The 26037-nt window shown below is 46.6% G+C and overlaps 1 long non-coding RNA gene across 1 annotated transcript; it reads left to right on the top strand.

Annotated features, from left to right (window-relative positions):
• Window positions 1-5282: 5282 nt before the first annotated feature.
• On the top strand, window positions 5283-6924 carry LOC132355111 (uncharacterized). Its single transcript, XR_009499531.1, has 3 exons — window positions 5283-5413; window positions 5644-5871; window positions 6877-6924. It is a non-coding gene; the product is annotated as an uncharacterized LOC132355111 (long non-coding RNA).
• The last annotated feature ends 19113 nt before the right edge of the window (window positions 6925-26037 follow it).

The raw sequence follows: 26037 nt of genomic DNA on the forward strand, positions 1-26037 counted from the left end.
CCTTACCTAGCCTCAGGGTTAGTCCAAGATTTCTATATGGGCAGGCAGGGGTGGGGAGGAGGGACTTATCTTGAAGCTGAATTTGCAAAGCAAGCACTTTTCTTAAAAATTAGATTGTGTGTTTATGGGCTGGTGGGGATTATAGAGAGTTGAAATAACCCCATGCTATTGCCTGATCTCTGCCAGGGTTTTTTGGGTCCCTTCTTTCTTCCACTTTCCTCCCCTCCCCTCCTCCTCTGGCTCTGACTTGCCCCCGATCCCAGCTGGTCCTTGCAGATTTAACTTCAAGTTTTGCTGGTGTGAGCTGCTCCTAGGTCCTTGCCCTTGGGGACACCTCTTAGGTCTATGTAGGTAGGTCTGCCCCGTCCGCAACACTCAGGTGGTTAGTCTGATTTCCTCTCCCAACCCCAATACACAACTTGGGGGATGTGGAGAGAATGGAAAGTAATTTCCTCCTGGCCTTAAGCCACCTCTGTGTGCTCAGTCCTGCTGACTGCAGCTCACTGGCAGCAGTGGCAGTGATGGGTGCTGGGGAGGCCTGAGCTGGATTGAACCAGCCAGGCACCTGTGACTAAGCCATGAGTCGTCCAGCTCTGAGAATGGTAGCTATTCCCAAGAGAGGGGAAGTCTAGTAGCTGTTTGAGCCTGGTGTGAGTGAGGACGGCTGGATATCCACGTAGACCACCAATGTTAGCATTGATTGTAAGAATAAAATGCTAGTGTCGTGAGAGCCTGAATACCCCTGCCCAGACTTTCAGGGCCACGCCTACCTCACCAGCATGAGGGCCAGCTGTGTCTGAGGACAATTAGATCTTCCTAATCTGAGTGGGAGTCGTAAGTAAAAACCAAGCACAATTCTTTCCAGCCCCCCAGTCCCATGCCCACCCTTTGTGCAAACATGGGATCCCCAGAGCATTTTCAGAGTCCCTGCTCCAGAATCAGATGAAAGGACCTGGGGAGGGAGGGGAGGTGCTGGCAACCGCATCCTGGGGGAGCCTTCCTAAGGAACTCGTTTCTTCCTAGCCAGCTGGCAGAAGCTGAGTTTGCTGAGTCTGGGCCAGGTCAGATTGGCTAACACCCATGCACGCCCCTTCTCCCGGCCCTCAAGGTGGCTGGCAGGACGGGGGTGGATGTGCATCCATCCGGAAGGGTGCCCAAGTCTGCGTCAGTGCTGGGGCGTGCTCGACAGAGCTGCTGGGCTGGTTCTGCTGGGGACACGTGCTACCTGGCCGCCCTCTACCCACACCTGTGACTCATCTCTCCCAGTCCTCAGGGTAGAGTCCTCTTCTGCAGCCCAGGAACAGGCTGGGGAGGACCTGGCTGGAAGGACCCTAGGTCTTGCTGGGAGATCTTTCTTCCCCATTCCACCCCAGTTTTGCTCTCTTGTCTCAAAATCTCCAAGGACACGTTCTCTCCATTTTTGGTCACCTGGGGGACTGAGGTCTCTGGATTTAGGGGACTATGTATGCAGAGGTGCTCCCCCATCCCTAGCAGAGAGGCATTCATGGTGCCAGCTCTATGGTTCTGCAATCAGCCTCCCTCCCTATCTTATTAGAACTGTTTTCTGCTCCCCTCTTCTCCCCCAACCCCTCTCCAGCCCTGGGTGGGGGCCATGGTCCACAGGAGACCTGTGAATGTCCTGGCTCTTCCCCACACCCCTGTGCCCTGACCCCCTGGGGGGTGGAGGAAGGGGCGTGCTGGCGGCAAGTGAGATGGAGAAGCCAGTTGCTCTGAAGGGTTGTGGGGAGAGGGGAGCACGGGGGCATTCTGATTAGAAAGCTACATTCTGGCTGGATAAGGGTCCGGAACTTTGTAATAATCCTCCTGCCTTAGTCCATCAAAGGGATGGAGGGCTGGGAGGGAGGGGACCACCTCAGGGGTTCTGCGTGTTGAACTCTGGGCCAGTTGCTTGGGACGGGGGTGGGATCAGGATTGCAGGTAGGTTGTAGTTTCTTTGTCTCAGCTTCTTTATTTAGGAGAATTTCTTTGAGACCCTGAGGTGGGTGCTGAGGAAGAAGAGGCTCCTTAAGGGCTGAGGGTGTCTAGGGGCTAAGAGTGGGGGCAGGGGCTGGTTGCCTGTGAGGTGAAGTTGAAGGAAACCAGTAGTCCCGGAGTTGGGGCTCCCTTCTGAGCTGCACCCCCCAGTCACCCCCATCCAGCCACCGCCCCCCACACCCCCCTCCCCGCCCCAGCCACCTCTTCTTCTTGCAGGTTGGATGGTAAAATCCAGATGGAGTGCACTTTTCCTGGGTGCCCTGTGCTTCCCCAAAGCCCTCATGAGGGCAAAGATGGCAGTGGTCCCTCACCTTCCCACGCCCCCTCCAGTCCTCCCATGCTGCATGTGCTCAAGGAGGAGAAAAAGTAGCAAAAAGGGAGGAAAGAAGTCCCTAAGGGGGCAGCGACTTGCCCGAGGACACGGCTACTTAGTGGTGCGTCCAGATCCTTCCTCCCAGGCCAGCTCTTTGGACTCCCTTGGGCAGACAACAGGAGGTTGGAGACAGGGAGCAAGTCCAGGACCTCAGAGCTCTGACCTCCCCCTCCTTCCCTCCCTCCCTGCCTTGATTAGATTAGGGACCAGCTTTCCACTCCCCCACTCCCCTTCCTGAGGCGCGCGGGGGCTTTATCTTCAAAGCCCAGCAGAGCTCTGGCCTCAAATCTGGCCAGAAGTCCCCACCCTCCTTTCACACTGACCATGTGTCATACCAAGTCTTTCTGGAGATGGACACCTCCACCAGGGCCTGGGAAGCACTGAGTTCCGCTGAAGCGCTAGGAGCACACAGGACAGCCTGTTCTCCAACATGGGCATTTTCTGAACGGAGGCCAGTGGGAGGGGAGGGAGCAAAGGCAGTAAGGAAAGCCCAGGCCAGCACAGGGCTGTAAGGAATGGGCAGTCTGTAACCACACATCATTTCCAAGACCATCTGCAGGACCACGGCTGGGGAGTTTGTGGGTGGGTGTCATGGAACCTCTTCCTCTGGCTAAGACAGAGGAGGGTGTTTGTTCTTCCCTCCTTCCTTTAAAAATTGTTTTTAAAAACAGTTCCCCCCTTCCTCACTTGATTATAAAAGTAATAGGTCTTTGTTGTAAAAGAAACTTAGAAACTTAGAAAATGGAGAGCCCCATAGTCTAAACTTCAGAGCTAGCTAAACATTGTGAACAGGTTTTTACATATAATCTTTCAGATATTTTTTCTCTGCATATATTAAAAAAAGTATATATATATATATGAATGACACATGGGGTTATCGCAGGCATATCATGTACAGTTTTGCTTTTCTCATTTATATCTTGGGCATAATTCAATGTCAGGACATATGGATTTTCTCATTCTTTTTGATGACTACATGAGATTCCATTGTATGAATGGACCCTCATTTATTAATTAAATCCACAGCATGTCCCCAGCAATGAACTTCCTTGTACATATTTCTTTGTACACTGGGGTGAGATTTCCTGTAATATGATTCCTAGAAGTGTAATTGTTGTGTCAAAGGGTACACTTATTTTTAATTTTTCTAGATAGTGCCAAAGTGTGTGTGTGTGTGTGTGTGTGTGTGTATAGAGAGTGGGTTTGGGTGTGTGTGTTGGGGGGAATTTAATTCAGCCTCCTCATCCTCCATCCTCAAGTTCCAAGGCCTCTTCAAGCCGAAGGGTGTGTGTGTGGGTCGGGTGCGGGAGTAGACATCACAGTGCTTGCTCCTGCTTTATGGCAGGTAAGAAAAAAAATCACCAGCGATACGGTAGAGGATTTTCAGGCCTGGGGATTGAGCCCCACCCGGGGCTGCCTGGTTGATGGCGGAGGTGGGCAGATGGTGAGGACTCCCTAAGCACCCAGCTTCTCACAGATGGCAGGAGGAGTGGGCGAAACAGCTCCTGAAATAAATCCCCGGGACTTGGCTCAGGGAGGGAGTGCGGCGGAGATTAGGAGCGTAGGCTGTGAAGGGAACGTGGAGAACAGATCTGAGCCTGAAGGAGGGCGGCTGGGGACCTGGACCTCCCCCACTCCCCTAGTGGGGACCCCCACCAGTCACTAGAGCTCATGGACTCCTGGAACAGGAAGCAGAGGCGGGAAGTATCATATCCCTCGGCCACTCTGGGTTGTTTGGGGCTCCATCTCTGTTGAGTTCATTCAGGCCTCTGGGCTAATCCTGGGTCTATGCCCCTCCTGGGTGGATCGGGATGGTGGGGAGTGAGGCAGGCAGGAGAGTGTATCTCTTTAGTACCTCCCATCCCCGCCTATTAAATCTGGTGGAGATTGGGGGAGGAGGGTGGGGCTGACAGCTGGCTTTTAAGGATTGCTGAAAGTGAGGTTTTGCGATTTTGATTGTGTTTGTTTTTGTAAGATCACTCACTGCTTTCCATTCCAGATGCTGACTCTTCTCCTTCGGGAGAGAGAAGGCAGAAGTGCTTGCTTATTCCCTGGAACGCTCCCAGTCTATAATGGGGGAGGAACAGAGCCACAACTCTGGCTAGGCAGCACCGCAGAAAGTAACCTCAGAGTAAGACGTGGCCCTGCCACCAACTTCTGTGACCTTGACCAAGCCCTTCCTTGTCCCCTGGCCTCAGTTTACCCATCTGTAAAGTGAGGGGGTTGAGTACACAATATCAGATCTTTTCTGGTTCACTTTCCATGGTCCTCAGTACAAGGTGGGTGTGGGGAACTCCTTAATGATCTTTCTCCCTTCATCTTAGCACTCTCTGAAATTACCTTGTTTTGTTTTCAAGTTTGTTTACTGTCTGCATTCATTTCCACGTTGTACAGGACAGCCCTCATCCATTTTGCACACCACTCTATCCCCAGGGCAGTGGTGGGCACACAGTAGGTGATCATCTCATATCTATGGAAGGTAGGGTGTCCACTCAAGGATTGGAGGGTTGGGGTGTCACCGCAGTGAAGAAGTGGTTTTAGTCTATAAATGCTGATAGCACTCAGGAAAGAAACTATCAAATAAGGTTGGAGAGTTTACCTGGGAAGGCTTCCTGGAGGAGGTGGGGAGAAGAAGCAGATTAAGGAACTGAAATTAAGTATTCTGATTAACTAGGGACTTGGAGGACCATGGGCTTGGAAGTATTTTCTTGGCCCTACCTACTGCTCAGGAGGAAAGATCTGAGGTTGAGGTTTAATAGACACAGCTACCTTCCTCCCTTCCCAGTAATTAGTTGCCTGGCCTGGGATGCTCCCTGGAGTCTGTTCACCCCTCCCCTCTCCCAGCTCCTCCCAAGGTCGCCCCAGGATGGTCAAACTGTATCTAGATTCCCATTCTCTGCCTCCCACCCCAGAGGAGCTGAGTGTATAGCAGGTGTTGGGGAAGGGACTCCCAAGGTCTGGACTTGTGCTATCCCATCTGGCAGCCACCAGCCACACGTGGCCACTGAACCTGAGAAATGTAACCGAACTGAACTGGGACATGCCGTAAGTGTGAAATACACAACAGATTTTGAAGTCTTAGTATGAAAAAAGAATGTAAACATCTCATGAATACTTTTTAATATAGATGTGTTGAATTTTTGGATATATTGAGTTAAATAAAATGCTTCATTAAAATTAGTTTCATCTGCTTCGTTTTACCTTTAAAAAATGTGGTTACCAGAAATTCTAAAATTACATTTGCTGTTCGCATTCTATTTCTATTGACAATGCAGGTCCAGATATTCGGGGGAAGGAGCATTAGGGGTAAAAGAACGGGAGAGACATTGTTCTTCCTTTCTGCCGAAATCAGAAGAGAAACAGACCAAACTGCGGCAATCTGGAAGAAAGACGGGAGATTACAGAAGGGTCTTCTCGACAGGGAGGACTGAACAGTGTGAAAGACCTGCTCACCTCCTTCCTGGAAAGCTTTCAGGATAGGTCAAGACTTTGCATATCTCAAGGTATTATTTATTTATTTACTTTTTTGGCCTCGTGACATGTGGGGATCTTAGCTCCCCAACCAGGGATTGAACCCAGGCCCCCTGCAGTGGAAGCGAGGAGTCCTAACCACGGGACCACCATGGAAGTCTCTCAGATTATCTTAAAACACCTTATCAAACTATGATTCTCACTCATCCAAACCTGATTACTTTGCAGGTGATTTTGTAGCTTCACTTAGGGTGTTTTCACTCTATAAACATCTCTTTAACTGTCTATTTCACGATAAGCCCAGTTACCTGGAGTCCACAGAAAATTCCTATCCTGATTTTACTCAATAGTTTGTGACCTTTCATCATACTGCTGAGATAGTAGCAACAGTGTTGACAGACTGAAGTTTCATCATCTTGCCCTCCCCTGCTGCCTTCCTCTGCCTAACCCTCTCCCAACCCCCAAAAGGTGTTGGAGCAGAAAGAGAGCTCAGGCAGGAGACATTGAAGGGGAAGATGCCAGCTGGGGGTCTGGATAATCCACCAGCTAGATTATCTGCTCCTGAGTTTGCACAAACATAAGCAGGTGGTCTATACGCAGACCGCATGTTCTGGGATGAGCCATGGGGATCAGGTTGACACTGCATGTGTGTGAGTGTGTGTGTGTGTGTGTGTGTGTGTACACGGGGGAGGGCAGTTCTACAATAAAAACCCCCACCCACTTATCTCCCACCCAGAGCATTAATTCAATCAGTCATGTATTTTTTCAATTAATCCCCTATAATATCATAAGATTTAGCCTTATTGGGCACTGACACACCATCCTAGGTGCTGGAGCTAAAGGTGTAACCTGTGCACAGAAGTGTTCTAGATGCGGTCTCCTCGATGCAGAGCCTGAGACAGGGATTCAGGGGCATGTGGTTTATTGAGGGCAAAGTCTCAGGAGAAGGGGAGGGAGGGAAGCAGGATGGAGTAGGGGAGGGGCTAAGCAAGGACCCCCTCTCACAGCTGGAGTCTAATTTGGGCTTCACCCTGTAGGAAAGCTCTGGATGGAGACTGGGACCACAGAAAGGAGCCCCCTGAGGTTGGTACCCCCACCCCCATACCCCATCAGTCAGCTGATTGGCTGCTGGTTGCTCAAGTCTCCAGAGAAGGGGCCACTGGGAGCCTTTGGAGTTATTGGAGCCAACACTCACAGCCAGCAGAGGGGCCTGGACGGGGCATCAAGGGCACCACTCAGGGTGTAGACCGAGAGACGAAAAAGTCACTGACCTGGGCAGGCCAGTGCCCTGACTGCTGTCCTTGTTTGGCAATCCAGTTCTCTTTCTACTCTCACTCTGGGTCTCAACCTCAGCCCTTAACTGCCCTTGTCCCACCTTGTTTCCCCCTCCATCTGTTTCTTGGTGCCTTCCTACCCCCACTGTCCTTGGTTCCTGCCTTTGATCTGCCCTCTCTCTTCTGAAACTCAGGATGAAATGCTGAGTTTCTTCGAGAGTCTCCAGGAAGCTGGGGTACTGGGTCACCCCTGTTGACCTCTTCCCTTGCCAATGGGTCACTTGAGCCCCCGTTCCCCTGGACAGAAAGCTTTGGGGTCCCAGGGGACATTTGACTCAAATCATTTCTGTTGTGCGCCTTCTTTACTGGGTGTATCCATCCCTGCCTCCTCTTGTGGAGCAAGGACAGTTCAGGAGAAATTCATTCTCAAGGCTTGACTCCTATTTAAACATCACAGGATACATTCTCTGGAAGGGAAGTGGGGGATCTGGGCTGGCTTCCTTAGAAACTTCAGCACTGGAAAGAAATCTCCTTTCCTTGACCCCTCCCAAATTCAAACAGGGACTGGGAGAAAGGAAGAGAAGATTGTTTCTGGCCAGAGGCTGGGGGATGGATGGACTGACTCCTGAAATTTCCTTTTCTCTGGCACAGCCCTGTTTGTAGAGATGCCAGAATTCTGGTTCAAAAAGCAGGGGAGAGAGGGAACTTCCCTGATGGCTCAGTGGTTAAGACTCTGTACTCCCAATGCAGGGGGCTCTGGTTCAACACCTGGTTAGGGAACTAGATCCCACATGCATGCCACAACTAAGAGTTCACATGCCACAACTAAGGAGCCGGTGAGCCGCAACTAAGGAGCCCACCTGCTGCAACTAAGACCCGGTGCAGCCAAACAAACAAATAAATAAATAAATATTAAAAAAAAAAAAAAAAAAGCCAGGGAAAGAGTACTCTCTGAGGGCATTTGGTTGTTCTTTCATACCCCAGATCACACAGAGGGATCCAGTGTCATGCCTTCCACATCCTCCTGTCCCTAGCATGTGCATTTCCTGTGGTATGTGTCTCTCTCTGACACACACACACACACCTTGTTGAAACCAGGATTGCTGGTTCCAGGGAGGGGAGTGAGGAAGCAGCTGTGGACAGGCGTGCGTGGTCACATGTTTCTCCCTCTGGGAGGTGACACTTCCACTACACCTCCACTGGTTTCATCTGAATCTCACCCTAACCTGGGCCCTGTGTCGTCAAGGAGGGCAGGAGGGATGGAGGAGTTGAGCTGGCCCTCTGGCAACAAGGAAAGCATTCTTAACAGGCCCTTGAACTGTCAGCAAATCAATTCTCCCCAGGACCACATCTGGAGGAAACTCAGCTTAAACAACAGCAGCAGGTGGGACTTCCCTGGTGGCTCAGTGGTTAAGACTCCACGCTCCCAAAGCAGGGGGCCCAGGTTCGATCCCTGGTTGGGGAACTAGATCCCACATGCATGCCGCAACTAAGAGTTCGCATGCCACAACTAAGACCTGACGCAACCAAATAAATAAATAAAATAATATTAAAAAAAAAAAAAGAGTCTACCTGGCAATGCAGGGGACACGGGTTCGATCCCTGGTCCGGGAAGATCCCACATGCCACAGAGCATCTAAGCCTGCAAGCCACAACTACTGAGCCCATGTGCTGCAACTACTGAAGCCCACGCGCCTAGAGCCTGTGCTCCACAACAAGAGAAGCCACTGCAATGAGAAGCCCACTCACCGCAACAAAGAGTAGCCCCCGCTCACCGCAACTAGAGAAAAGGCCCCCACGCAGCAACGAAGACCCAACGCTGCCATTAAAAAAAAAAAAAAAAAAGAACAGCAGCGGGAATCGGGCCTAGATTGCTGGGTGAACTTCAGTGATGGTTGATAGAAGCACCCCGGAGAAGTTTGGGGGAACATCCATCCTTCCTGATGTATTGGTTGAAGGCAGGGTGTAGGGCCAGGATAAAGTGTGCGGTCTGGATCAGGGAAAATGACCCTGGCATTCCAAAGCATTTGGCTCCTCTGAATCAGAGGAAGGGACTGTCTGACCGGACGAGTCGCCCCCATTAGGCTGGGGCTGAGGCTGTAATTGCGGTAATTCGTTGATGAATGCAATTTGCAGCTGGCTTCTCTCCCTGTGACAGGCCTCAATTAGAGCGGCTAGAGGGAGCCGAGGTGGGAGGAGGAGCTGGGATGTTGTTTCCAACTGCTTCTCCTGGTCCCCTTTCAGCTCGCGGCCCCACCCCAAAGAAACAAGAAGGGATTCTTTAGGCTGATTCATTGTCCCCCAACTCCTGAACTTACCCCCTGAGATGTAATTTCAGAACAAGTGGTACTGGGTGGAGAGGGAGAAAGGTATAAAATGAAGGATGCCTTCCTGCAGGCTGGTTTGGAATGCTATGGATTTTAAAACTCAATGTTAATTTAGTTTAGTATATTCTCATTTATTTTAGAGCCTCTAAAAGTCCTATAGGAAGGAAGATTTTTGAGCCAAAATACTTATACCTGTCTTATAGTCCCCTGCGCATCTCATCAGACAAAGGAAAAAATACGAGGCAGAATGATGGAAAGAAGTGAGAGAGAAAAATCAACTCCCGCCCCCCCCAAAATATATATATATTTTGGCCATGCTGTGACGCTTACAGGATCTCAGTTCCCCGACCAGGAATTGAACCCGGGCCACGGCAATGAAAGCCCAGAATCCTAACCACTAGGCCACCAGGGAACTCCCATATAGATACATAATTTTAATTTCAAAAGACTGTAGGGACACTAGAGACCATTTAGTCCAATGGTTTTCAAACCGTTTTAAAAAGTAGTTGCAATGTTTCTTCCAACAAAATCTAACAGAGAAACTCAATGTGCAAAAAAGTCGTGACTGATCCAGTGAGAGTGAAAGTCGGGGCTCTGAGCCCCCTGGACTGTCCTCTGCCCTGAGTCCTGCTTTCCCTACTTCCTGCCTCTGTGACCTCCCTATGGTATCTGTAAGGGTCACCCTTCAATTAGGGTGAGCAACTCATCCTGGATCTGTCCTGTTTTAGCATCAAAAGTCCCAAATCCCAAGAAATCTCTCAAACTGGGGCAAACTGAGACAGCTTGTTACTCTACATTCAGTGGAGCATAGTTAGAAAAACCACATTACAACACTTTTGATATAATGATAAATATACTGAGGCCAAGAGAAGTGACATGGTTTAAAGTCCCGTGGGTAGATTCCCCATGCCCAGGTGTAGCCTATATATTGGGGTGTAAGTCTTGCCCCTCTGCCCTGTATCCCTGTGAGAGGTAAAACTGTGCACCTCCAAATTTTTCTCCTCCTTCAAGATCCTTTCTTATGAAGCCTTCCCTCATTCCTCTAGAAAGAGTTATGTCTTCTAATTCTTCTTTTAGAACATTTCTAAGATTGAGTCATTTTTAATCTTGGGTCTTTTCCCGCATTTGGATTGGAAGATTCTTGGTTCCAGGTCTCATTTATTTTCATATCCCTCAGCACCTAGTGCAGTGTCTGGAATACAGCAGACATTCAAAAGATGTTTTTAGAGAGATAGATGGATGGGTGGACAGACAGATAGATTTGGAGGACAGATGGATGGGAAGATGGATAGATGGAATGGATGGGTGGATAGAAAGGTGGATAGATAGCAGGCTGGGTGCCTGCCATGTTGAAGGCCTTGGGATGGAACAATTGGTCAGTTTCTAGGCAAGTTCCTCTTGTATCAATTTCCCTAATATGGCCATTTTGCTTGAATTTGACTTTTGGATTATCTAACAAACCCATATTTGGATGCAAGGACTGAAGCAGCTTCCCAACCCAATTAGAAGTCATTTAAAATTGATCATTTCTGGATTATTTGTGTCATTGCTTTCCTCTATGGAAAGTTATGATTTAACTACACAAATACAATATTTGATGAAAATACCTCCAATAGGCAGCCGATGGCTGTGACGAATACTGTCTGAAAATAAAACAGTTTAAAAATATCAGCAAAGGGAGAGTGTAGGAGGCAGGGAAAGAGGGTGAGCAGCTGGTGAATATAGCGAGCAAGATGATCAAGACTCAAGGACTGGAATCTGAAAGGAGGAATGTGTGTGAGGTGCACATTAGAAGAACTTCCCAATTCTCAGGATCCCGAGACAATAGGATTAAAAAAAGAGAGAGACAATAGGACAGAAAGTTTTGAAAGAAAGAGGGGAATGATGTTGATCGTGTTTGGAAGCAAAACATTAGACTAAATGATTATTCTTGATTATTGACCTACTATTCATTCAGCTGCAATTTACTGAGCATCCGTTCTGACCCACGTGTCAGGCCAAGCAGTTTCACTTACCTTATCTCAGCCCGTTTTGCCTGGGGGCAGGAAGACAGAGTCTACACATTCTCAAATGTGCCAATTCTTCTCAGCGATCACAACCACACACATGGTTTTAAGCACAGCAGCTACGCTGCGTCCCAAGTGTTCATCTCTAGCCCCACACCTTACCTCCACCCCGAAGCTGAATATCTCCCCCAGATGTCTGCAAGAAACATCGTGTTAAACTCAAGAAACTCCGTGTTGAACTCGTCTGTCTCCAGTCCAAACTTTCTCCTCTGCCCAGATTCCCCATCTCTATTCAAGGCCTCCTCATCTCATTCACTCAACACCCAAGTCAGGACCTGGGCCTCATCCTCTTCTCCCTTCCCCCACCCTCAATTCCCCATGCTGGTCACCGCGTCCAATAAGTCTACTTCCTAAATACCTCTCAGATCTGTGTCTTCCTCTTCCTCCCCTCAGAACTGCCCTAAATTCAGGTCCTCACCCTTTTTTTTTTTTTTTTTTTCAATTCCATGACTTACTTTACTAAATGAGTAGGAAATAGAAAAATTAAGACATAGATATTTGGGTGTTTTTTTTACATTTTACTTTGATTATTTTTTATTGGAGTATAGTTGCTTTACAATGTGTTAGTTTCTTTTTTTTTTAAAGGTCGCTTTTTTTAAAAAATTAATTAATTAATTAATTTTTGGCTGTGTTGGGTCTTCGTTGCTGCGCGCGGGTTTTCCCTAGTTGCGGCGAGCCGGGGCTACTCTTCATTGCGGTGCGTAGGCTTCTCATTGCGGTGCTTCTCTTGTTGCTGAGCACGGGCTCTAGACATGGGGGCTTCAGTAGTTGTGGCACACGGGCTTAGCTGCTCCGTGGCATGTGGGATCTTCCTAGACGAGGGATCTAACCTGTGCCCCCTGCATTGGCAGGCAGATTCTTAATCACTGAGCCTCCAGAGAAGTCCCTGTTGTGTTAGTTTCTACTGCGCGGGTCCTCACCATTTCTCACTGGATTATGACTGTAGCTTCCTTAGTGGTCTCTTACTTTCCCATCTTGCGCCCTGGGAACCTCTTCCCCACTTGGTTACTAGACTCATTTTTCTAAAATGCAAATCTGATCAGTCACCTCCTCCTCTTAAACCTTTTGATGAAAGCCCAGCTGTCTTTAAAACAACATCCAAACTCCTTAGCATCTGTGACAAAGGCTTTCCTACTTTGACCACTCCTCTGCTTCGCTCCTCACTCAGCTGCACCAGATCATGGCCCGTGCCAGCAGGGTTCCCTCTGTGCCACCCCTAGACCTTTGCACAGGCTGTTCCTGCTGCTTAGGAATGCCTCTCCTTCCACGTTCACTGATCTAATTCCTCCTCATTCTTCTCGACTCAGTGTGTTGGGTGTGGCCTCCTCCAGGCCGACTCTCTGACTACCTCTTCACTCCTGAGTCTGGGTGAGGTGCCTCTCCTCTGACCTCTTATTGTGTCCTGTGCTTGTCTCTTCCTTTCCTCTGATTGCACTGTAGCACTGTTGACTGTTTACTTGTCTGTCTCTCCCACTCCAGTGTGACATTTCCCAGGACAGGTATGCTGTCTTTCACAACTGCATTCCTGTGCAGAGTGTGCTGTTTGGCACGTAGTGTGCCCAGTAAATGTTTGTCGAATGAATGTATGACCTCTTGTCCTTCATCATGGGTGAGACTTTGATCTCATCCTCCCTCTTGGGGAGGCCAATTCGGGACAGTTTAAGATAGGGCTCCGGATGTGCTGTAGGAATCAGTACATTTCTCTCTCTCCCCTCCCCCATCTCACTCAGATTTTGCCAGTGGCCACACCCTTGGCACAGATGCAGGCAGCTCGGTCTGCAGAACGTCAGCTGGCAGCGAACAGCCCTTCCCTTCCTCCCTGGCTCTGTCTTCGCTCAGCACAAATCATTTTTCCTTTTTGGGTGTTCAGAGCTCTGATAGCAGAGGGCTGGGTGGGAGGGTGGCAGCAGCGGGCCGTCTGCAGGGAGGTGGAAAAGGGGGGGGTGTGTGGGAGAGCCAAGGCGTGGGTGGAAGTGTGCTATGTGCGCCCTTTTGAGGGAGAAAGAAAATTTAGCTCTTTGGGGCTGTCTGGGGTAGAGCAGCTGGGATGTACTTGTCCTCTTTTGTTCTCTGAAAGTTGAGATTGCCCTGTTGATGTTTAGCCTCCTAAATATTGTTGGACTCAGGACTTCCCAGGTGGTCCAGTGGTTAAGACACTGCGCTTCCACTGCAGGGGGCGTGAGAACTAAAATCCTGCATGCTGCGTGGTGCGGCCAAACAAACAAACAAACAGATCTAAAAAAGAAAAGAGGATCTGCCACATACCTCATTCATTCACTCATTACCTGGGTGATGCCAGATGCTTGGGGACACAGAGATGAACAAGGCTCGGTGCTCACAGTCCAAAGGGGGTGAGTCTGTAAGTAGATATAACACAGAAGCCAGTGTGGTCTGGAATGGCTGCCAGAGCAAGAGCTTAGTGAACTTGGAGGGCAGATCACTCTCTCCGTGATTGCCCTCCAAGGCATCGGCTAAGAAGGTGACATTCCTGCACTGACTTGTTCTTACTACTGCTTCCAACTTCCCTTCCTCAGAGGAGACTCTGTTTAATTCTTCATGAGGAGAGTAGCATCATATATGGTAGAGAGAGTAACTGAGTTCCAAGACAACAACATGGTTTCAGATCCTGGCTCCCCAACTCATTCATTCACTCATTCATTTATTCAGTAAATGCCCTTAATCAGTTGTGAGACCTTGAAAAGTTGACATTAACTCTTTGAGAGTCAGTTTTCTTATTTATATAATTGGGATTCTGGTGACACCCACCTCATCATTCTTTTGGGAGGATTACATGAACTGGTGTACGTGACAAGGGTTTGTAAGCTGTAAAGCGTTTTGCAAATATGATCGGTTATTTGTCCTTCCACTTATGCACTCATTCAGCCAGCCAATAGCTATTGAGGGCCCTCTTCTAAGGAAGGTCTGACAAGCACCTGAGGCAGAAGCCTGTTTCGTGTGCGTGTGTGTGTGTGTGTGTGTGTGTCTGTCTGTGAGTGACTATAGCGAGCCTTCATCAAGCAGCAACCATCTGCCCCGTCTGAAGGGAAGTCCTAGCTTCCCTAGCCCCCAGGCCTCACTCCCGGGTGCAGGCGGTCACACGCTCTCCCGTCTTTCTCTTGGCTGATGGATGCTGGTATGTGGAGGAGGCTGGCAGGGTGCATGACTCACCAGCCTTAATCACCCTGCCTACGGAACTTCTCTTCCTACAGGATGATGACCCCAAATAAAAACATGGGTGAAGAGCAAGGTAGTTTCCAGGCTGTGTCCCTGTGGGTCATCTGAGCCACCAGGAAGGGAGCCGAATTCACTATTTTGCACGTCCCCCAGCCCCTCACCACTCACATCGGGAGCATCCCGGAGAATTCCAGAGCTTGAAGGGGACTCGTGGTGAGCAGGAGACTGGAGGTTACTTTCCCAGCACGGTCATTGCCTTAGCAGATCCTGGCCAACCACACCATCAGCTCCGGGGTGTGTACAGTGCTTTACAGTTTACAAAGAGCTTTAATGCATTTCTCGGCTTAGATTCTCACAAGAACCTTGTGAGGCCATTACTGGAGAAGCAGAACAGCGTAGAGGTGGAGGGTGTGGCCTCTGGAGTCAAACAACCTGCATTTGAATTAGTCTCTGTTGCTTCCCAGCTGTGGGACTGAGCAAATCCCTTCAGCTCGCTATGCCTCAGTTTCCTCATTTAAAAAAAGAGGCTAATAATAGTACCTACTCTGTACAGTTTTTGTAAGGACTAATGGTTTACTTGTTAATCGTCTGTTTCTCCAAATTAAACCACAAACTATAGAAAGGAGGGAATCTTCGTTTTGTTCGCTGAGTGTCTGGAGCATTTAGAACAGTGCGTGACACAGAGAAGTTTGCCAAAAAATATTTGTGCAATGAATGAAGAAGCTTGGAGCAAGCCAGGCACACAGTATGCACTGTATGTGTTAGCTATTGTAGTCAGTCTGGGCTACTATAAAAATAATACCATAGACTGGGTGGCTTAGACACAGAAATTTATTCTTCACAGATCTGAAGTCTGACAAGTCCAAGATCAAGGTGCTGGCTGATTTGGTTCCTCCTGACACTCCTCTTCCTGGTTTGCAAAGAGATGCCTTCTTGCTGCGTCCTCACAGGGCCAAGAGAGAGATCTTGCGTCTCTTCCTTTTCATAAGGGCATTAATCCCATCATGGGGCCCCATGCTCATGACCTAATTAACCCTAATTACCTCCCAAAGGCCCCACCTCCAAATACCATCACACTAGGGATTAGAGTTTCAACATATGAGTTTTGGGTGGGGTGGGGGAGACGCATTCAGTCCAGAGCAGCTATTATGATAGAATTTCCCCTATTTGGTTGTAGAAACTGAAGTTTAGAGCACTTAAGTGAATTGCCTGAAGTCACAAAACCAAAACATGGTAGAGCTGGAGCTTAAAATGGGGCTGTTTACTCCAAATCAAGGGCCATTTCTCTTACACCATGACGACCTCAGTTCCTCCTCCTGTTTCCTCTCTTTAATCTCTCCTCTCACCCTCTCCAGGTAAGTACTCATTAAAGTTGGATTGATTGAGTTAATCCAGTTCCTTTTCTGCAGCATAGAGAGCTGTAGGACTTTCACCAATTCATAGCTTTTGTGCGAATAGTTTCTCCATCTCTTAAATGAACATCGTAATAGAACCTACCCCATAGGTTCAGTTTTTTTTTAAAGTATTTTATTTACTTATTTATTTGGCTGTGCCAGGTCTTAGTTGTGGCTCACGGGATCTTTAGTTGCAGCATGAAGGATCTTTTAGTTGCTGCATGTGGGCTCTTAGTTGCAGCAGGCATGCGGGATCTAGTCCCCCAACCAGGGATCGAACCCGGGCCCCCTGCTTTGGGAGCACGGAGTCTTAACCGCTGGACTACCAGGGAAGTCCCCGTAGGTTCAGTTTTGGGAGGATTAAATGATGGATAATGTATGGAGAGTGATAGGCACATAGTAATAATAGCTCATACATATAAAATATTAATCATCATCTTCATCATCTTTTAGGGGCCACTAGGCAGAATTTAAAATATATCTTAGATCTAGACTCATAGAATGTTAGAGTTGGAAGAGATCTTAAAGAATATGGTCCAACCTTTTAATTTTATATATGAGGAAATAAAAACCCAGAATCATTTTACTTGCCCAAGGTTTCGATACTTGCTAAAAAAATGTATATCCTAGAGGAAACTGGGTGAAGCTCTACAAGGACTCTTTTTTTTTTCTAATAAATTTATTTATTTTATTTATTTATTTTTGGCTGTGTTGGGTCTTTGTTGCTGCTAGCGGGGCTTTCTCTATTTGTGGTGAGCGGGGGCCACTCTTCGTTGCGGTGTGAGGGCCTCTCATCGCGGTGGCTTCTCCTGCTGCGGAGCATGGGCTCTAAGTGCGCGGGCTTCCGTGGTTGTGGCTTGCGGCCTCAGTAGTTGTGGCTTGCGGGCTCTAGAGAGCCGACTCAGCAGCCGTGGCGCTTGGGCTTAGTTGTTCTGCGGCATGTGGGATCTTCCCAGACCAGGGCTTGAACACGTGTCCCCTGCATTGGCAGGCGGATTCTTAACCACTGCACCACCAGGGAAGCCCTGGGACTCTTTCTACTATCTTTACAACTCTTGTAAATCTAAAATTATTTCAAAATAAAAATAACAACAGCAGACTTCCCTGGTGGTGCAGTGGATAAGACTCCAAGCTCGCAATGCAGAGGGCTCCGGTTCGATCCCTGGTCGGGGAACTAGATCCTACATGCATGCTGCAACTAAAAGTTCACATGCCGCAACTAAGAGTTCACATGCCACAACTAAGGAGCCCTGGAGCAGCAATTAAGGAGCTCACCTGCCGCAACTGACCTGGTGCAACCAAATAAATAAATACATAAATATTTAAAAAATAACAACAGCAACAACAATAGCCATTGCAGCTACTTCTAGAAAAATAATCACCTAAATTATAAGGCAAGGAGGAGAATGAGGGTTTGGGGCTTGGGAGGAGAGGTAGGGAGATATTTAGGGATATTCTTCAATTACCTTGTTCCTCCCAAAAGAGATATTGACTCATATTTCAGTGCATTTACCCTGTCTCTGTTATAGCTAGTAAACCCATCCATCGATTTCTTATTTTCAGTGTCCATTTGATTTTTTTTTTTGGTTAACAGATAACTACTTGATTTTTAAAATTTCTTTTCCCTGTTGAAATTCTCCATTTTTCATCTATCTTGTACATCTTCTATTTTCTGAACATGTTAAAAATAATTATTTAAAAGTCCTTGTCTTCTAACTCCAATGTCTGTATCACCTGTGGATCTACTATCGTGTATTTTTGTCATTTGATTATTAGTCATATATTCCTATCTCTTCACATACATAGTAATTTTTGATCGCATGTTAGAAGTTTTGTATATAAGCACTGTAGAGGCTCCACAAAATGTTTTTTTCCACCAGAGACAGTTCATTCTAGCCTCTGCAAGACACAAAATGTGGCCGATCCCATTAATCCAATGGGGATCTCAGCTGGGGCAAGCCTGCATTACAGATTTGGTGAGATTCAGCCTACCTCGGGTTTGCGCAGTTCTTGGCATGTGGACCCTCCTCAGCTTCCAGCTGAGGGCCTGGCAGATCGTGTCCTCAACACCAAGAGAAATGTAAGAATTTCTGCTCTGTTCTTCAGAAGTTTGTCAGTGTCTCTCTTTAGCTTTCCTCCCTGCATAGTTTTGGAATTCAGCATGTGTTTAGAGGGGAAACTGGCTGCATATTAGAGGTCCCTGAAGTCTCGCATTTTGGTTTTCTAGTTCCCATGTGACTGTTGGAAGCTCTAATGGCTTTTCTCCTCAGCAGCAAAACCCTCTGTTTAGGAATAGTCCAGATTATCAGTCTCTCGTCCTGCCCAGAATTCGAAAATGCTCCCATGGGAAAAGGAGATACAGATCTCCAGTCATTTCTAAAGGGTCCCCCCTAGCCCTCAGAACATTAGTCTCTAGAGGACTTCTGCAGTTCTCTAATGCTTTTTTTTGGTCTTTTTGTTTTTGTTGTTTTGAAGTATAGTTGATTTACAAAGTTGTGTTAATTTCTGCTGTACAGCAAAGTGATTCAATTTCATACACACACACACACACATATATACATTCTTTTTTATATTCTTTTCTGTTATGGTTTATCTCAGGATACTGAATATAGTTCCCTGTGCTACACAGTAGGACCTTGTTTTTTATCTATTCTATATGTAATACTTTGCATCTACTAACCCCAAATTCCCAGTCCATCCCTCCCCCACCCCCTTTCTCTTTGGCAACCACAAGTCTGTTCTCTGTGTCTGTGAGTCTGTTTCTGTTTCGTAGATAGGTTGGTTTGTGTCATATTTTAGATTCCACACACAAGTGATATCATAAGGTATTTGTCTTTCTCTTTCTGACTTACTTCACTTAGTATGGTAATCTCTAGGTCCATCTATGTTGCTGCAAGTGGCATTATTTTGTTCTTTGTTAAGGCTGAGTAGTATTCCATTGTATATATGTACCACATGTTCTTTATCCATTCACCAATCGATGGACATTTAGGTTGTTTCCATGTCTTGGCTATTGTGAATAGTGTTGCTATGAACATAGGGGTGCATGTATCTTTTTGAATTATAGTTTTGTCTGGATCTAAAGCTTTTATAAATATTAGTTCTGCAATTTATCTGGCTGAAAAGGAAGTATTGGCTTGCTGTGAACTATTCTATCCTACCAGAAGCACTCCCAAAAGAGATATTATAAAGGATTGAAAAATTGGGACAATATCCATTGTGAAATAATTTTTTCCTACGTCTCGTCCTCCCTGTTTTGTTTTCCAGTAGCCCTCTAGGATGTGGGTGTAGAAAAGAGAGTACGGCCTTGGGGTCAATTCCAGATCTGCTACTTACTTACTGCGTGACATTAGAAAATTTATTTTTACCTCTCCACCTCTCAGTTTTATCTGTAAAATGGAGATATCATAGAAATTGAGGTAATACCGCATGGGTGGCGCCCAGCACAAAGCCTGACATATAGATTTTAGTACCTTTCTCCCCTTTCTTCTCTCCCCTCTTTCCACAGCTGGTTTAAAGCTTTCTCCTACTTGGTGGCTAGGGGAGTGGGGGAGTTTTCCCACAAAGGGATCAGGGTTAGTGGTTTTTTTTTTTTTTTGGGCTGCACCACGTGGTTTGTGGGATCTTAGTTCCCTGACCACCAGGGATTGAACTGGGGCCACAGCAGCTAAAGCGCTGAGTCCTAACCTCTGGACCACCAAGGAGTTCCCCAGGGTTAGTGGCTTAAAGGTGGTTTCTTCACTGACTGGTGGAAGGGTGGTCAAAAAGCTTGGCCTCAGGTCCATTTGATGTGAAAGGAGATAAAACAGGGTCTCCACTCACAGCTTGTGGCCCTTGGAAATGACAGCTTTAGGGTATGACGAGGATAACACTAGTAATTTAGAGGGGTGATGGGGCTTCCCAGGGGCCCGGCATTCGTAGCAAGCTGAGTCTTTGCTCAAAGTCAGGTGGGGTTACACGACATCCATGGAACAGAGCTGCTCAAATCTGTCACTCCTCAATTGCCTCTCCCCGCTCCCCTCCACGCTAGGCACTTACATTCTTGCTCTCATTTAAACCTTACAGCTTCCCTGAGCAGAAGTTGTGACGTGCTGGAGCCAGCTCATACCGGCTTGGCTGGTGAGAGCCAATTTTCAAGAATTTTGTGAGCTGGTTGACATCATGTTGATAACTTGGAATCTGTCATTGTGGGACTGTTTACATCATGGAAATTAGCAAACACCACAAGGCAGGGCTCTTCTTTTCTTCCGGAGAGCTGGTTGTTAAACATTTCCTGGCATACCATTGGACATTAAGTGTTGTTAGCATTTTACGATTGGGTAGGCTGAGGTTTTGTGACCCACGTTCTCAGAGCAAAAAGGAGCACAGCCAGGATTCAAACTCAGATCTGTTTGGGTCCAAAGTCCTTGAGTGCTTTTCCCTGGGGACATCAGCTGATTTTCGTTGTTGTTGTTGTTCCCGTGATGACCTAATATAACCCCAGTTTAGGAAGAAATAGAAGTGCTGTATTCCCCACTCTCTTTCATCTCTCCACCTCCACCCCCAGCGTGAGTATGCAAAGAACTTCAGAATCTCACTTTTTCTCATTATGATCCTCATCATGACTCCCTGACACAGGCAGCCATCCCCATTCTGCAGATGTGAGGGTACAATGACTCCCAGCCCCGTGCTCACACACCAGTGCCAGGACACAATAGAGGCCTCCTCACCTGAACTCAGAAACCTTTCGTCATCTCTGGTTGCGTCCTCTTCAAGGAGCAGAATTCTCACTTCAGATTCAGGGCCAGCCACCATGCACGTTTCTTTTCCTTTTCCCTTCAGGTGACAGGAAGCCACTGCTAGTCCTCTACGGGCTCTGATGACTGCTGCCACAGCCTTGGCTGTCGCTCTGGTGGATCTGGGCACAGCTGGGAAGCAGACTCTTTGCAGAAACCTGCCTAGAGGCTAGGAATGTAGATTAAGGTACCAGTAGGACCTGGTCTTGGCGTCTGACTCCACCACTTACCTTTGCTGGGGAACTTGGACTAATTGTTGTGAGCCATGGATTCCTCACTTATAAATTGACAATAGGAACCTTACCTCACACGCTAGTGAGGATTAACTGAGTTAACACCCAGCCCAGGGGCTGGCATGCAATCTGTGCCCAATAATTGGTGAATTGGAGGCACACTGAATGGACATTTATTTATTTATTTATTTATTTATTTATTTATTTATGGCTGTGTTGGGTCTTCGTTTCTGTGCTAGGGCTTTCTCCAGTTGTGGCAAGTGGGGGCCACTCTTCATCGTGGTGCACGGGCCTCTCACTATCGCGGCCTCTCTTGTCGCGGAGCACAGGCTCCAGACACGCAGGCTCAGTAATTGTGGCTCACGGGCCCAGCTGCTCCGCGGCATGTGGAATCTTCCGGGACCAGGGCTCGAACCCGTGTCCCCTGCATTGGCAGGCGGATTCTTAACCACTGCGCCACCAGGGAAGCCCTGAATGGACATTTTTTAAAAATTTACTTTATTGGAGTATAGCTGATGTACAATGTTGTGTTAATTTCTGCTATGTAGCCAAGTGATTCAGTTATACATGTATATACATTCTTTTTCTTATTCTTTTCCATTATGGTTTATCACAGGATATTGAATATAGTTCCCTTTGCCATACAGTAAGACCTTGTTGTTTATCCATTCTATATATAATAGTTTGCATCTGCTCATCCCATCGAATGGACATTTTGGACAAATGTCAAATCAATGTTTGGCTGAGGGTGAAGATACATATTACCATAGAATGAAATTCTTGGGAACAAGAATAAATCTTAAATTTTGTTAAAGATTTAGTTGCTGTTGCAATTTTGTTCTTTTAAAAATGTAGTAGCAGGGCTTCCCTGGTGGCGCAGTGGTTGGAAATCTGCCTGCCAACGCAGGGGACACGGGTTCGAGCCCTGGTCTGGGAAGATCCCACATGCCGCGGAGCAACTGGGCCCATGAACCACAATTACTGAGCCTGCGCGTCTGGAGCCTGTGCTCCGCACCAAGAGAGGCCGTGATAGTGAGAGGCCCGCGCACCGCGATGAAGAGTGGCCCCCGCTCGCCACAACTAGAGAAAGCCCTCTCACAGAAACGAAGACCCAACACAGCCATAAAACAAACAAACAAACAAACAAAAAATGTAGTAGCAGGGCTTCCCTGGTGGCGCAGTGGTTGAGAATCCGCCTGCCAATGCAGGGGACACGGGTTCGAGCCCTGGTCTGGGAAGACCCCACATGCCGCGGAGCAGCTAAGCCCGTGCGCCACAACTACTGAGCTTGTGCTCTAGAGCCCACGAGCCACAACTACTGAGCCTGCGTGCTGAACTACTGAAGCCCGTGTGTCTAGAACCCATGCCCCGCAACAAGAGACGCCACCACAGTAAGAAGCTGTGCACCACAGCGAAGAGTAGCCCCCGATCGCTGCAACTAGAGAAAGCCCGCGTGCAGCAATGAAGACCCAACACAGCCAAAAATAAATAAATAAAATAAATAAATTTAAAAAAAAAAGAGTTGTTATTCTGACTGAATGGTACTTTGAGCTGCCATCTTTGATTTAAAAAAAAATGTAGTAGCCAAATTTCTAAAGTTTGTCGTACTGCAAAAATAATACTTTCTCAGCATGTTCAGTAGCTGAATTGTTCCTGCAGTCATTACATGGCACATCTGGGAATATTAAGTAACAGCTTACTTTCATCTGGGATAGGTGGAGGGGCAAAACATTTTTTGGATACGTCACTTTTCTCTAACATTTTCTTCTTATCTGTATTTTCATTATTATGACTGGATTGAATGTGACATGTCATGGATGTTGTATGTTTTCTCCTTCTAAAATTTTGAGGCAGCAAAGTTGACATTCAGCTTTTTTTTTACATTCAAATATATATTTAATGGTAGAAAATAGTTCATTTACATATTGACATTCTGCTTTTAATGCATCCTCACAAGATAAGAAAGTTCTTAAGAGTCTTTTCTTGAAAGACTCATAGACTAAATGGCATTAAATAAGAATTACAGTTCTAAAATTTATTTGGATTAAGGTTATAAACATTAGTTCACCAAATAATTCAACAAAGACTAGATTTATGATATAATAACTATCATTTTGCTTTATATTATCATTTATATTTTCATAATTGTTTCACAGTTCAAAAAGACTGTAATGTTTTCTGCAAAGTGTTCTCACTCAGTGCTACTTAGTGTAGGTCCTAAGACCAGCAGCGTCATTATTACCTTGGAGCTTGCTCTAAAGGCAAATTCTTGGGCTGGTCCAGAAACCTATCTAATCAGAATATCTGGGGGATGAGCTCCCCTTCTCTTCAGCTCTCCAGATTCTGATAGTCCCTAAGTTTGAGAAGCACTGATTTAGCCAACACACTCGCCTGTTATTTACATAGTTGTCCATCTATTTCTTTATATCACCGTTTGAAAGTTGAACACTGTTTTTGTACATAGAACCGCCAGTTTTCACATTCATCATTGATTATTAGAAAAATTTAACCTTGAGACAATAATTTCAACACATAGAGCATACAAGGAGATTTTCACTCCAAGGTACATTGGGAATGCTTACCTCTATGGAAATAGCATATCAATTAATTGAGGGACTTCCCTGGTGGTCCAGTGGTTAAGACCCCGTGCTTCCACTGCAGGGGGCAGTGGGTTTGCTCCCTGGTCAGGGAACTAAGATCCTGCATGCTGTGCAGTATAGCCAAAAAAACTCCCCCAAAAACAAAAAACAAAAAACAAAACAAAACAAAACCTGAATGACATGCCCTGTTTGTATAACTGATGTTATGATGTTATACTGGCAAGATATAAGATATGATAGCAAAATATGTGGCCACATGATCACCCATCATGTACAAGTTCAGAAATGCCATTGAAGGACACATTTCACAACTCAGTCTTCCAAAGGATGAAGTCAAAGCAGAAATTTTCGTCATATATTGAGATCAAAGCTGAACTTTGAGGCATCCCTAGTAGCTATTATTAACTATCAAGGTGACATTGTGTGGGAGTTCCCTGGTGGCACAGTAGTTAAGACCCTGCACTTCCAATGCAGGGGGCCCGGGTTCGATCCCTGGTCAGGGAACTAGATCCCGCATGCACGCTGAAACTGAGAGTTCGTGTGCCACAACTAGGGAGCCCGCCTGCCACAACTAAGACCCGGCGCAGCCAAATAAATTAAATAAAAAATAAATATTAAAAAGTAATAAGGTGACATTGTGCTCTTCCGGGGCCTGGAGGGGCTTCAGTCTTCTTAATACACCCCCTACCATCTACTGTGCCAATTCCAGCTCCCAGGGAACTCAGGGTTCCCCATCTCTAAGTGACACGTTCATCTGTGTAGGTGCCCAAGCCAAAAACCTCTATTTTGACACCAAATCCTATTAACCTCATGTCTTAACTTTCTTTCTGCCGTATCCACCTCTCTCCCTGATCCAAGTCGCAGTTCTTTCTTACAGCTTTCACTCTTACAACCTATAATCCACTTTTCACACAGCAGCCAAAGCGATTAAGTATATATATAAACCAGAGCCTGTTATTCCCCTGCTTAAAACTCTCCCTTGGCTTCCCATCACTTTGCCCACTGGGCATTTCTAGCTCCTGTCTACCTTGTCAGCCTCATTTAGGACCACCCTCCCTCTGAATGGCAGGCATCTAACCAAACAGGATTCACTTTTGTTCCCTGGACACTTCTGGGGCTTTCTTGCTCTGAGACTTTGCACATGCGCTCTCTCTCTCTACCTGAATGCTCCCCACTGCTGCTCGTCTCCTGCTGGCTCTTTTCTATCCTTCAACTCTTTACTAAACGTCACTCCCTTGGAGAGTCCTTTTCTGATCACCCAATTTAATGTAGATCCCTCCCCTTCTCCCTTGCTTCTACCATATAGCCCTTAACAAATACGTATTCATATATTGGAGGGTTTTTTTACTGTCTGTCTCTCCACTGGGAATTAGGTGCCATGTGGAAAGGAACCACATCTGCTTTGTCCTTCACTGTATCTCCAGTGCCCAGCCCATAGCCGAAGCTCAAGAAATACGTGCTGAATGTTAAATGAGTCCCTGTCTTGAGCCTGAGCCCTGGTACATTGTGGGTGGTACCAGGCTCTCTGTGGAAACAGCATCCAACAGATCTTCGTTGGCTATTGGAAAAACATCCCAGTTTGTTCCAGCTCAAATGTCACCTACTTCAAGAGGTCTTCTCATCCCGCTACCTACTTGCCCCCTTCCTTCATTATTCTCTGCCATATTATTATTACATATTATTATCCTTGAAAGCCCTTACCACAATCTGAAATTATCTTGTTTATTTATTTGCTTACCTATTTGTTGTTTTTCTCCCTCGATTGGAAGGAAAGATTTGGCTTGACTTTGTACACCAAGCGTCTAAAATACAGTAGGCGAACGTAAATATCTGATAGTTTTTGCATTGTCTGACATTCCTAAGTTTATCTAGGTATATGTAGGCCTAGGATGAGCAGCTTTTATTGTAATAAAAATCAACAAAGCTGTTGCATTTCAGCAAAAGAAGAAGGATACAAAACTGTACATAGAACACATTGTCAACCAGGTAACGAATGCATAGGAAAAAGACTGGAAGGAAATATATTAAAATGTTAATAGTGCTTTTCTCTGTGGGCTAGTTTATGGGAATTGCTGCTTTTTAAAATTAAAAATAAAAAATTTATGCTTACCTGTATTTTTCCGAATGTTCCACAATGGTTAAGACTTATTTTTTTCTTTTTCTCCTTTTTTTTTTAAAAAAATTATTTATTTATTTATTTATTTATGGCTGTGTTGGGTCTTCGTTTCTGTGCGAGGGCTTTCTCTAGTTGCGGCAAGTGGGGGCCACTCTTCATCGCGGTGCGCGGGCCTCTCACCATCGCGGCCTCTCTTGTTGCGGAGCACAGGCTCCAGACGCGCAGGCTCAGTAATTGTG

The sequence above is a fragment of the Balaenoptera ricei genome, chromosome 20 (assembly GCF_028023285.1).
Source record: "Balaenoptera ricei isolate mBalRic1 chromosome 20, mBalRic1.hap2, whole genome shotgun sequence".
In the NCBI taxonomy this organism is placed as follows: domain Eukaryota; kingdom Metazoa; phylum Chordata; class Mammalia; order Artiodactyla; family Balaenopteridae; genus Balaenoptera; species Balaenoptera ricei.